This window comes from Chenopodium quinoa, unplaced genomic scaffold (genome assembly GCF_001683475.1).
Source record: "Chenopodium quinoa cultivar QQ74 unplaced genomic scaffold, ASM168347v1, whole genome shotgun sequence".
NCBI classification, from domain to species: Eukaryota; Viridiplantae; Streptophyta; class Magnoliopsida; order Caryophyllales; family Amaranthaceae; genus Chenopodium; species Chenopodium quinoa.
The window spans coordinates 2,115,253-2,124,961 of NW_018744113.1; the positions used below are offsets into that span (position 1 = coordinate 2,115,253).

Consider the following 9,709-nt stretch of genomic DNA (forward strand, 5'->3'; position numbering starts at 1 on the left):
AGTATCATGCTAAGGTTTATGTATGGAATTGTGAATTAATGGTGTTGGTGATTGAATTGTGAAGCATGGATTATTTTTTATGGTTTATGGATTGAAAAATTATATTTTGGGCATGTTGTGTTTGAACTACACTTTTATTTATGGCATGTTAGAATGCATGATTAATTAAACTACATGTTTAATTATGTTTGGAATATTGAAAAGGAATTTTATTATGGTTCAAATATTTTTTATTGATGCTTTAAGCATGAGGAAGGAGCTATATAAGTGTCTATGTACACAAGGGATAAATTGTATGTTGGTGCCTTTGTGCACTTAAGGTGTTTTTAACACCGAGGGATAGGATTTTTGGCGCTCTATGCGTTTAAGGTGTCTTTGACACTGAGGTAGAATTAAAAAGGGTTCAACATTAAATAATATGTGGTCACTAATTATTCAAGAATTAAATTGATATGTTTGGTTGATTGAATAATTATTGTTGATTGATTTATTATGCTTTGAGAGTCATCACCAAGTCCAATAACATGTAAATCTATACTATATAGAAAAGAGAATTGTTGGTTTGGGGCTAAAGGGTAGTGGTACATTAACTTGTTTTGAGGAAATTCCACTCAAGTCCCAAACCCCCACCTGATGACCTGCAAGTTGCATCATTTAGTTATTTTTTTTCTTTTATCTTTATCCTTTATCTTTAAAAAAAAAAAAAAAAAAAAAAAAAAAAAAAAAAACATTTTTCTTGTACTGTAATGTTTATGACTTTTTTTTTTATTTTCCTTTTTTTTTAAAAAAAAAGTTAGATATAGTTATTTGGACTATACGAGGTATGTTATTTGTATATAAATTTATTCTGCTGTTGAGTTGGCTAATTGATTTCTCATACTGTTATAATTTAAAAACACCCCCTCAGGCTACAAAGACACGTACTAACCACTAATTAAAATTACCATACCAGGCACCTAAATCAACTTTTTTTTTTATTTATAATTCTTGCAAAGGGTAGGACAAACAAGAATTCGTGTCTTGTTCATGTTTGGTCTTCGTCTTTTTTTTTTTCCTTTTTTTTTACAAAAAAGAAAGTATTAATATTTTCCATTTTTTTCTTCTTGTTTTTTTACGTTTGTAAAATAAATCCATTTATTTAAATTGGAACATCCTAGGATTTGAGTAGGTTTTTAGAAAAATGATGTAACGATGTCACAACAAATTATGCTGACGAGAGATTAATACAAAGCATGTAGTATTAGAAAAACATGGCTTCTGAAAACTTAGAAATTAAGTTTAAAAAAATAAGATTAAAATTAAAACTCACTCCTAACAGTAATAAGCTACCCAATTCTTGATTCACAGCAGAGATTCTAGCTTCCAAAATAACACTTAAAATATGAACATATTTTTTGGGGTCGTACATTTTTATACTGAAATGATAATTTCATGAGTATGATGATTTGCATGATTTTAAAAAGGGTATGTGATTTCTAAATGAAAGACTTTTTGTTTTATTTATTTATAAAGGTATTTACATAAGACAAAGTAGGTGCCTAAGTTGGGAAGACAATGAAAAATAGAAAAGAGAGCTTACTACAATTTTATAGATTAAAGGTGTTGCATGCAATTACAAAAAATACTCTAACTACTGAGATTAGTCAAAATAGAAATAAATACAAGTACAAATAGCTACAAGCCGATAATCTATACAAAAAATTGAATAAAACGGATGACCCATGTTTCATCATTACTGCCAATAGGAATGACAACTTGGTTAATCATTTACTTCCCAATTAATGAATACCTCTTCATCTTTAATGATAGGTTTATTTAAAAAAAAAAAGGAAGTACGGTAAATTATTTATATATATATATATATATATATATATATATATATATATATATATATATTACATTATAAGTTAAACATGCATACCGACATACAACAACAAGTTCCCAAAATTTATATAATTAAACTAATGGAATTAATAAAGTGACAACTTATATAAAAAATTCATCTAGAAAAATATAGATTTTAAAGAGTAGATAAACGTATTATATATATTACCAAAAAAAAATATATAAAATAAAAAAAACCACTAACAAACTTAATAACTATGAATTCTCATTTTACCAATTTGCAAACTATAGATTCCGGTATTTTATATTGAAAATAAAATTAAATGTCGACTAATATATAAGAAAGACGGAAAACAGGAAAATGAAAAGAAAAAAAATCGAGTTTAAAAGAAATTTTTTTAATAGACAAGACACATATTATACGAAAACAAAAGCACAAATAAAAGTTGAGAGCATAACTTTATTAGTTATTTATTCTTTGTCCTTATATTAACAACAAGATCGTTGATCACATGTCTACAATCTGACATTTTATGCCAATATTTCCTCTTTAAAGTGTGCCGTTTCCTAGGGTAGAATAATAGCAAAGGACAAAACTCCATTGGGACCCTTTGCTTATTTTGTATTTTCAAACAAATAAAGAAAAACGTTAAAATAATATAATTTCCAAAATGGGCCGACGACCAAGGTTAAGCAAAATTTACATGAATAATTAAAGTACGTGCATATACTAATACTTCAAATTACTTTACACGTATCTGATCACCTAAATGTCTTACATACACTACGTCTGTGTTTTAATAAGTGTTACACTTTCTTTTTTTTTGGCAAAAAAGCTATAGTAAGATATTATATCTCTCTCCTCTCACGGTCTCCGGCCAAACTCATTGGTACTTATTTTATTGTAATTTCCCTGTCATAGTCATTACTTTTAAATAAATTATTAACCTTACTATCTTTCTTTTACAATTTTTTAATACTCCAACTATCCCACTTACCTGTTACTTTATTTAAGTCAACTAAATTGTCTATAATTAAACTAAGGGGAGTAATAAAGTGACAACTTATATGAAAAGTTCAAGCAGAGAACTATAGATTTTATAAAATAGCTAACCATATTACATTACCAAAAAAAAAATACTTACAAACTTATTAGTTCACATATTTTTAATTTCATACTCCCTTCATTTTTAAATACTTGCTTCATTTCTCTTGGACACGCATGTCGATGTTAATCTTTGATCACTAATTTCTTTAATTATCAATACATATAAATTCTAATAATTGAAAATTAATAATCTATTCATTGAGATGATTCCAAAAAGTACCAACGAGACTATATTTTTTCTTATGTATAAATCACAAACATTAGTCAAAGTAGGACAAATGAATAGTGCAAAAAATTGAAATAAAACAAGTACTTAAAAACGGAGAGAGTATCTCATATCAACATTTCTTTTTTAAAGTGTGTCGTTTTCTAGGATACAATATTAGCGAAAGACAAAACTCCATTGGGATCCTTTGCTTTTTTTTCGGACAAATAAAGAAAAGGAAATAAATAATTTAATACCCAACATGAGTCACTTAAATAATGTGCAAAAGCATCTAATTTGGTCATATACAAATAATAATTACTCGTATATGGAGCATAAGTTTCTGAATTAAAATAGGAGATTGCGAATTGAAGGCATAACTTGTAATCTACTTCCACACCACCGTCAAACAAGCCGAAGATGACAACATCCAATGACCACAATAATCCCTCAATCTGTTTAAATTAATACGGAATATTTAGACAATTCCAGTAAAATCATTTTCCTAAAGCACCTTTGATAAAGTTTTAAAAAATAATAGTTATACAAGTGCACCTCTAATATATTCCTAGATAAGTGCTTATCTTGAGCTTATTCTATAAATTAATCATGAAACATTAGAAGTACAAAATAATGTATGTAAATGACCCTCAATCATATAAATTCTTAGAAAGAAAAAGCTTTGCTTTGCACTCAAAATTATATTCTCTCCGTCCCTTTATTATATGCCTGCATTTCTTTTTGGAGTGATCAAAATAAAGTGTCTGTTTTTTCTATTTTAATTTTTTACATATATTCTTATGCATTGCTTTTGTTTAATTAGTTTTCCTATTATTTTAAAATACTGAATATGTCAAATACAATCAGAACAAATAACATGAAAAGACCTCCAAAATATGCATACGTTCTACCTGTGCCTACGCTTTGTAAGTATTGTGGAGCAAAGCTATTTAAGGACGAATCAATTAACCTATGTTGCAACCAAGGGGAGATTCGACTTGCTCCTAACCATATGCCAGATAGTTTGCGTAACCTATTTCTGTCATTGGACAACAGCTTCGAGAGTTTTCGTAAATATATTATTCTGTACAACAATATGTTTGCGTTTACATCTTTGGGTGTGAAGAAGGATTAAGAATTAGCGCAAAGACATCATGGTATTTACACATTTAGAGTCCAAGGGCAAGTATATCATAACATAAATGATATACGTCGAAATGATGAACAACCGCGATATTTGCAGCTATATTTCTATGACACAGATGTTGAGTACCGACATCGTGTATCAATTTTTACGGATCTTGATCCACGTGTGATCGGCTAATTAGTGCACTTAATGGAGCTAAATCCGTATGCTTAATTTTTCCGGTCACTTAAAGATGTTAATATGGTTGACACAAGTCACATTATAATCCGATCTGATCCAGATCAAGACCAACGTACTCACAATGCACCTAATTCTTCCCAAGTGGCAGCAATTTGGTTGGAAGATGTAGGCACGTCTGCTCCGCTGCAACGCGATATTGTGGTTCGTGCACATTCAGGTGCACACCATCGTATTCTGCATTACTACGGATGCTACGATCCATTACAGTATCCGATTTTATTTCCTTACGGCCAAACTGGTTGGCATAGACCAGATATATAGATATATAACAAAATATCTAAAAAGACAGGAATGTCACACATTTCCAGTAAATGAAGTTCTTGTCCAAACTGTTGATGATCTTCTAGAAGCTGAAAAATTTCCAGTAAATAATTTACCCGAGAAAAATTTCACTTTAATAAATAAAAAAAACACCACTTATTTTTTATCTTTTGTTTTTTTATATAGGAATTCACTCATCAACGTCTGAAAAAAAAAGTTTCCTGTAGAGAGTATTATTGCTACCGATTACAGATTCGTATACGAGATAATTCCTTTCTTCTGCGATGTGGGCGCTTATTACAACAGTACATTGTTGATATGTACATCAAAATCGAAACTTCGCGTTTGGATTTTATTCGTCAAAACCAAGAGACAATTAGAGTTAAACTTTACCAAGGTATTCTCGACAGCTTGAACACTGGTGTATCGCATGGATTAAATATTGGGCATGGATTCATTCTCCCTCCTTCGTTTATTGGTGGTCTACGAGATATGAGGCGCAGATATTTTGATGCGATGTCTTTAGTTAAGCACTACGGAAAATCTGATATTTTCTTGACCATGACCTGCAACCCTTCATGGCCTGAAATTACAGATGAAATGCTACTTCACGAGGAAGTGCAAAACAGACCTGATCTAATAGCAAGAGTTTTCCACGCAAAATTAGCAGAATTGAAAAAAGATATTGTCCAAAAGAAACTATTTGGCGAGGTTGCAGCATATGTTTAAGTAATTGAATTTCAAAAAAGAGGATTACCACATGTACACTTTCTCATCATTTTAGATTCAGCATCTAAGATTAGAACTTCAAACCAATACGATGAGCATGTCTGTGCAGAGGTACCCGAACAAAAGACTAACCCTCATCTTTATGAAGCTGTTTTAAAGAATATGATGCATGACCCTTGTGGAAATGATAATCCGGGAAATGTATGCATGCGAGATGGAAAGTGTAAAAATCATTACCCTCGAAGCTTTTCTGAAACGACATCGACAGGTCATAATTCATACCCTATATACCGACGTCATAATGATGGAAAAAAAATATTTGGTAAGCAGAGTACGACTTGATAATAGGTGGGTAATACCATATAATCCGTATTTACTAGCAAAATATGACTGCCATATAAATGTAGAAGTGTGCTCTACAATAAAGGCAGTTAAATATCTGTATAAGTATATATACAAAGGTCACGATCGGGTTGTTTTTGCTTTATCTAATCCCGAAAACATAAGCATAGGTGATGAAATCTCTTCCTTTCAGACAGCGCGATAGATATCGCCCCCAGAAGCTGCTTGGCGTATTTTCAGATTTCCGCTGAATGGTATACATCCAAACGTTGTTTCTCTGCAAGTACATTTGCCAAATATGAAAACTGTGACATTCCATTCACAAGAAAGGTTACAGACTGTTGCATCTGACTCATGCAGACAACGAACTATGCTAACTGCTTTTTTTGAGATGAATCAAGTTGATAGCTTTGCTCGCACATTATTGTACCAAGAATTTCCTCAACATTACACATGGCGTGCCAAAAAAAGTGAAAAAATTTGGCGACACCGTCAAACGACAACTACTACGATCAGACATGTTGTACATGCAAATCCAGCAGAAGGTAAACGTTTTTATTTGCGGTTACTGCTCACAAGTGTTCGTGGTCCAACCTCTTTTGATCATTTGCTGACCTTCAATAACGTAAGATATTCTTCATTCCGAGAAGCAGCATTTCAACGAGGTCTACTTGAAGCAGACGATTCTATAGATAAGTGCCTACAAGAAGCTTCCCAAAGTCAAATGCCTTTTGCCTTACGACGACTATTTGCTACATTGTTGGTATACTGCAATCCCGATGATCCAAACTGCCTGTGGGAAAAATTTTACCCATATCTTTCTGAAGATTATAACCATAACTTCCCTTCGAACAAAAAAAGGCTCGCAGATTAACTAGAAAAAGCATTTGTTACCTTGTTGAGTCAATGGGAAAGTCTTTTGACACCTACAATTTTGGATTGTTAGAGCTTGAAGAAGATGACTTAGCGAAAGGAATGAAAGAAATCGAAGAAGAGATCCAGATTCCTATTCATCCCGAAGAAATAAATGCTGTCAATTTACTTAATAGTGAACAGAAAATTTCTTACAACATAATTTACAATGCAGTCCTTGATAATAAGCCGGCAGCTTTCTTTGTTGACGGCCCTGGTGGTACAGGAAAGACTTTTTTATATTCTGCATTACTCGCTAATGTAAGAGCAAAAGGAATCATTGCTTTAGCAGTTGCGAGCTCTGGTATTTCTGCATCTGGTCTGTCTGGAGGTAGAACTGCAAATTCTCGATTCAAAATACCTTTAGATGTTGATGAGGTTCCAAGTCCAAGTATTTCCAAACAAAGTGCTTTAGGACAACTTATTCGTCTTGCAAAACTTATTATATGAGACGAGGCACCAATAGCAAAGCGTCAAAAAATTGAGTACTTTGATAGATTGCTACAAGATGTCTGTTCAAACAAATTGAAATTCGGTGGAAAGTTGTTGTTTTTGGTGGTGACTTCCGACAAGTGCTACCTGTTATACCTAAAGGAAGTTTGAATGAGGTTATTGCAACGAGTTTTGTGATGTCTCCTTTATGGTACGCACTCTAGAAAATCCATCTAACTCAAAACATGCGAGCAATCGATGACCCAACTTTTAGTAAGCTTGTCTTACAAATCGGGAATGGTGTGCCCCCTTATAAAGATGGGAAAAATATAGAGCTTCCTAAACCTTTAGTCATACCATATGACAATGAAGACTCATCTCTGGAACTCTTAGCAAAAAGCATCTACCCTGATATTTCGAAGACAACTTTCGATTCTTCGACTGCAACAAAAAGAGCTATTTTAACTCCAAAAAATGAACATGCTACAAAGATAAATTTCTCTTTTAGTGCACCAACAACCAGGAAGAGCTTATGAGTACAAAAGTTTCGACAGCTGCACAGATAATTCATCCGAACAATATCCATCTGAATTTCTTAATAGCCTAGCCCCATCCGGCCTTCCGCCTCATCATTTGACTTTAAAGGTAGGCAGTCCAATAATTTTTCTTAGAAACTTAGATCCAACATCAGGCTTATGCAACGGTACCAGATTAGTATGCAGAGCCTTTTTCCCCAATGTTATTGATGCTGAAATAACTGTGGGACATCACTGCGGCCAATGTGTTTTTATACCTCGGATCCCATTACAGCCATCAGCTACGGACAAGTACCCTTTTAGGTTTACTCGCAAATAATTTCCAATCAACCTAAGCTTTGCAATGACTATTAACAAGTCTCAAGGTCAAATGCTTGATAGAGTTGGCATATATTTACCACAACCGGTCTTTTCTCATGGTCAATTATATGTTGCACTGTCTCGTGCTAAAAAAGGTAAACATGTTCATATATTGATAAATCCCTCTGCGGATGAACCACATGGATGGAGATAGTCTTAAAAATATTGTATGTTATGAGATTTTAAGGCGTGCTGGAATATTGTAATTTTACTTATATTTCCTTTTACTTACGTTATAATTTTACAATATTCACTAGTGGAAAAAAGGCCATCCGTAACGGGCAAAAACTGCCCATCCGTAACGGGCAGTGGTCGTTACGTATGCGGCCGTTACGGATGGCCTTTCTTATTCGTAACGGGCAGTGGTCGTTACGTATGCTAAGGACAATTGAATCAGGGGTTTCTTATATAGCTAGAACGACCTTTACATAGTAATCCACTAATCTAACCACACTATTATTCACTAATACTTCAGACTCTAAAGTAAAAATATTATAAAGGTCTGGTTCAAGTTCTTTACAGGTTAGAAGATAGTGTATTGACAATCCCTAGAAGATGCAATAGCCGAAATAACTAACTACTATGGAACATCTGAAGGTCAGAAGATAGCTCATTGACAATCCGTAAAAGAGTAGCTGCATCATTATCTAACTAGTAACTACAGTGGAACACTCTGGGATATGCACACAGAATTTCCCAGCATGACTTCACATGTAGTATAAAACCTTCAATCTGGTGCTAAAACAACGTCGGATTGACTCGAATTTAAAATTGAAAATGATTGAATCAAACCCGATGACATTATAGTATAATGCAACAATCCATAGCTGGGTGTATTCATCATTTTTAAACTATTAAAAAAACATATCCCAACAACACCAATAACACCAACAAATAAGAAGGTTATTATTCAAAAGACTCTTGACTGGTCTGTTTTAATTTATTAAACCTTACTCCACTTAGCAGTTTTTTTATTTTTTAATTTTTTAAATGATTGAATGAGAAATACGTGCATTCTTAAAATAATGACTTAATTTGCAGCTATATATTACACAAACAACTAATTGAATTAGCAGCTTATCAAAAGACAGAAATTTTAAGTAGAAGAATGCTAGAAGCAGACATATTGGAAGGCAAACCTGAATTATAGTGGCAGAGAAAGGAAGCGGGTCAATACCATTGCTTACAAGCGTACCCTGGAATCAACCATTCAAGGATGTGTTTAGCATTTTGATTAAATATGCAATCTTTAGGAAACACATCTAAAATAGATTAGAAGGGCAATGAGAATTATGTCAATTATCATCATACCTGTCATCTCACTCGTTTAAGCTCTTGCTCCATTTGCATCAATTTTGAATGGCTCAACTCTAATTGCTAAATATAGACCTATAAATAACAAATTTCCAAGAAGAATTAGATCAGCAGAAAACAAGTACCACAACTCATTAAATTTGTAACACTTCTCTTCCCACCTTTTTCCGCATACGACTTTTGCGAGCAGCCTCACAATTTTGTGCAATACGTCTTTGTACCTAAAAAAAGGTAGACAAGCAAAGAAATTTTCAAAAAGACTGGAGAAGAAAATGCAC

The 9,709-nt window shown here is 32.8% G+C and overlaps 1 long non-coding RNA gene across 1 annotated transcript; it reads right to left on the reverse strand.

The window, feature by feature from the left end:
- Positions 1-3,320: 3,320 nt before the first annotated feature.
- Positions 3,321-9,685, reverse strand: LOC110692586. The gene is made up of 3 exons (XR_002505486.1): positions 9,593-9,685; positions 9,257-9,506; positions 3,321-3,613 (listed from the first exon to the last, which is right to left on the reverse strand). It is a non-coding gene; the product is annotated as an uncharacterized LOC110692586 (long non-coding RNA).
- Positions 9,686-9,709: the final 24 nt, after the last annotated feature.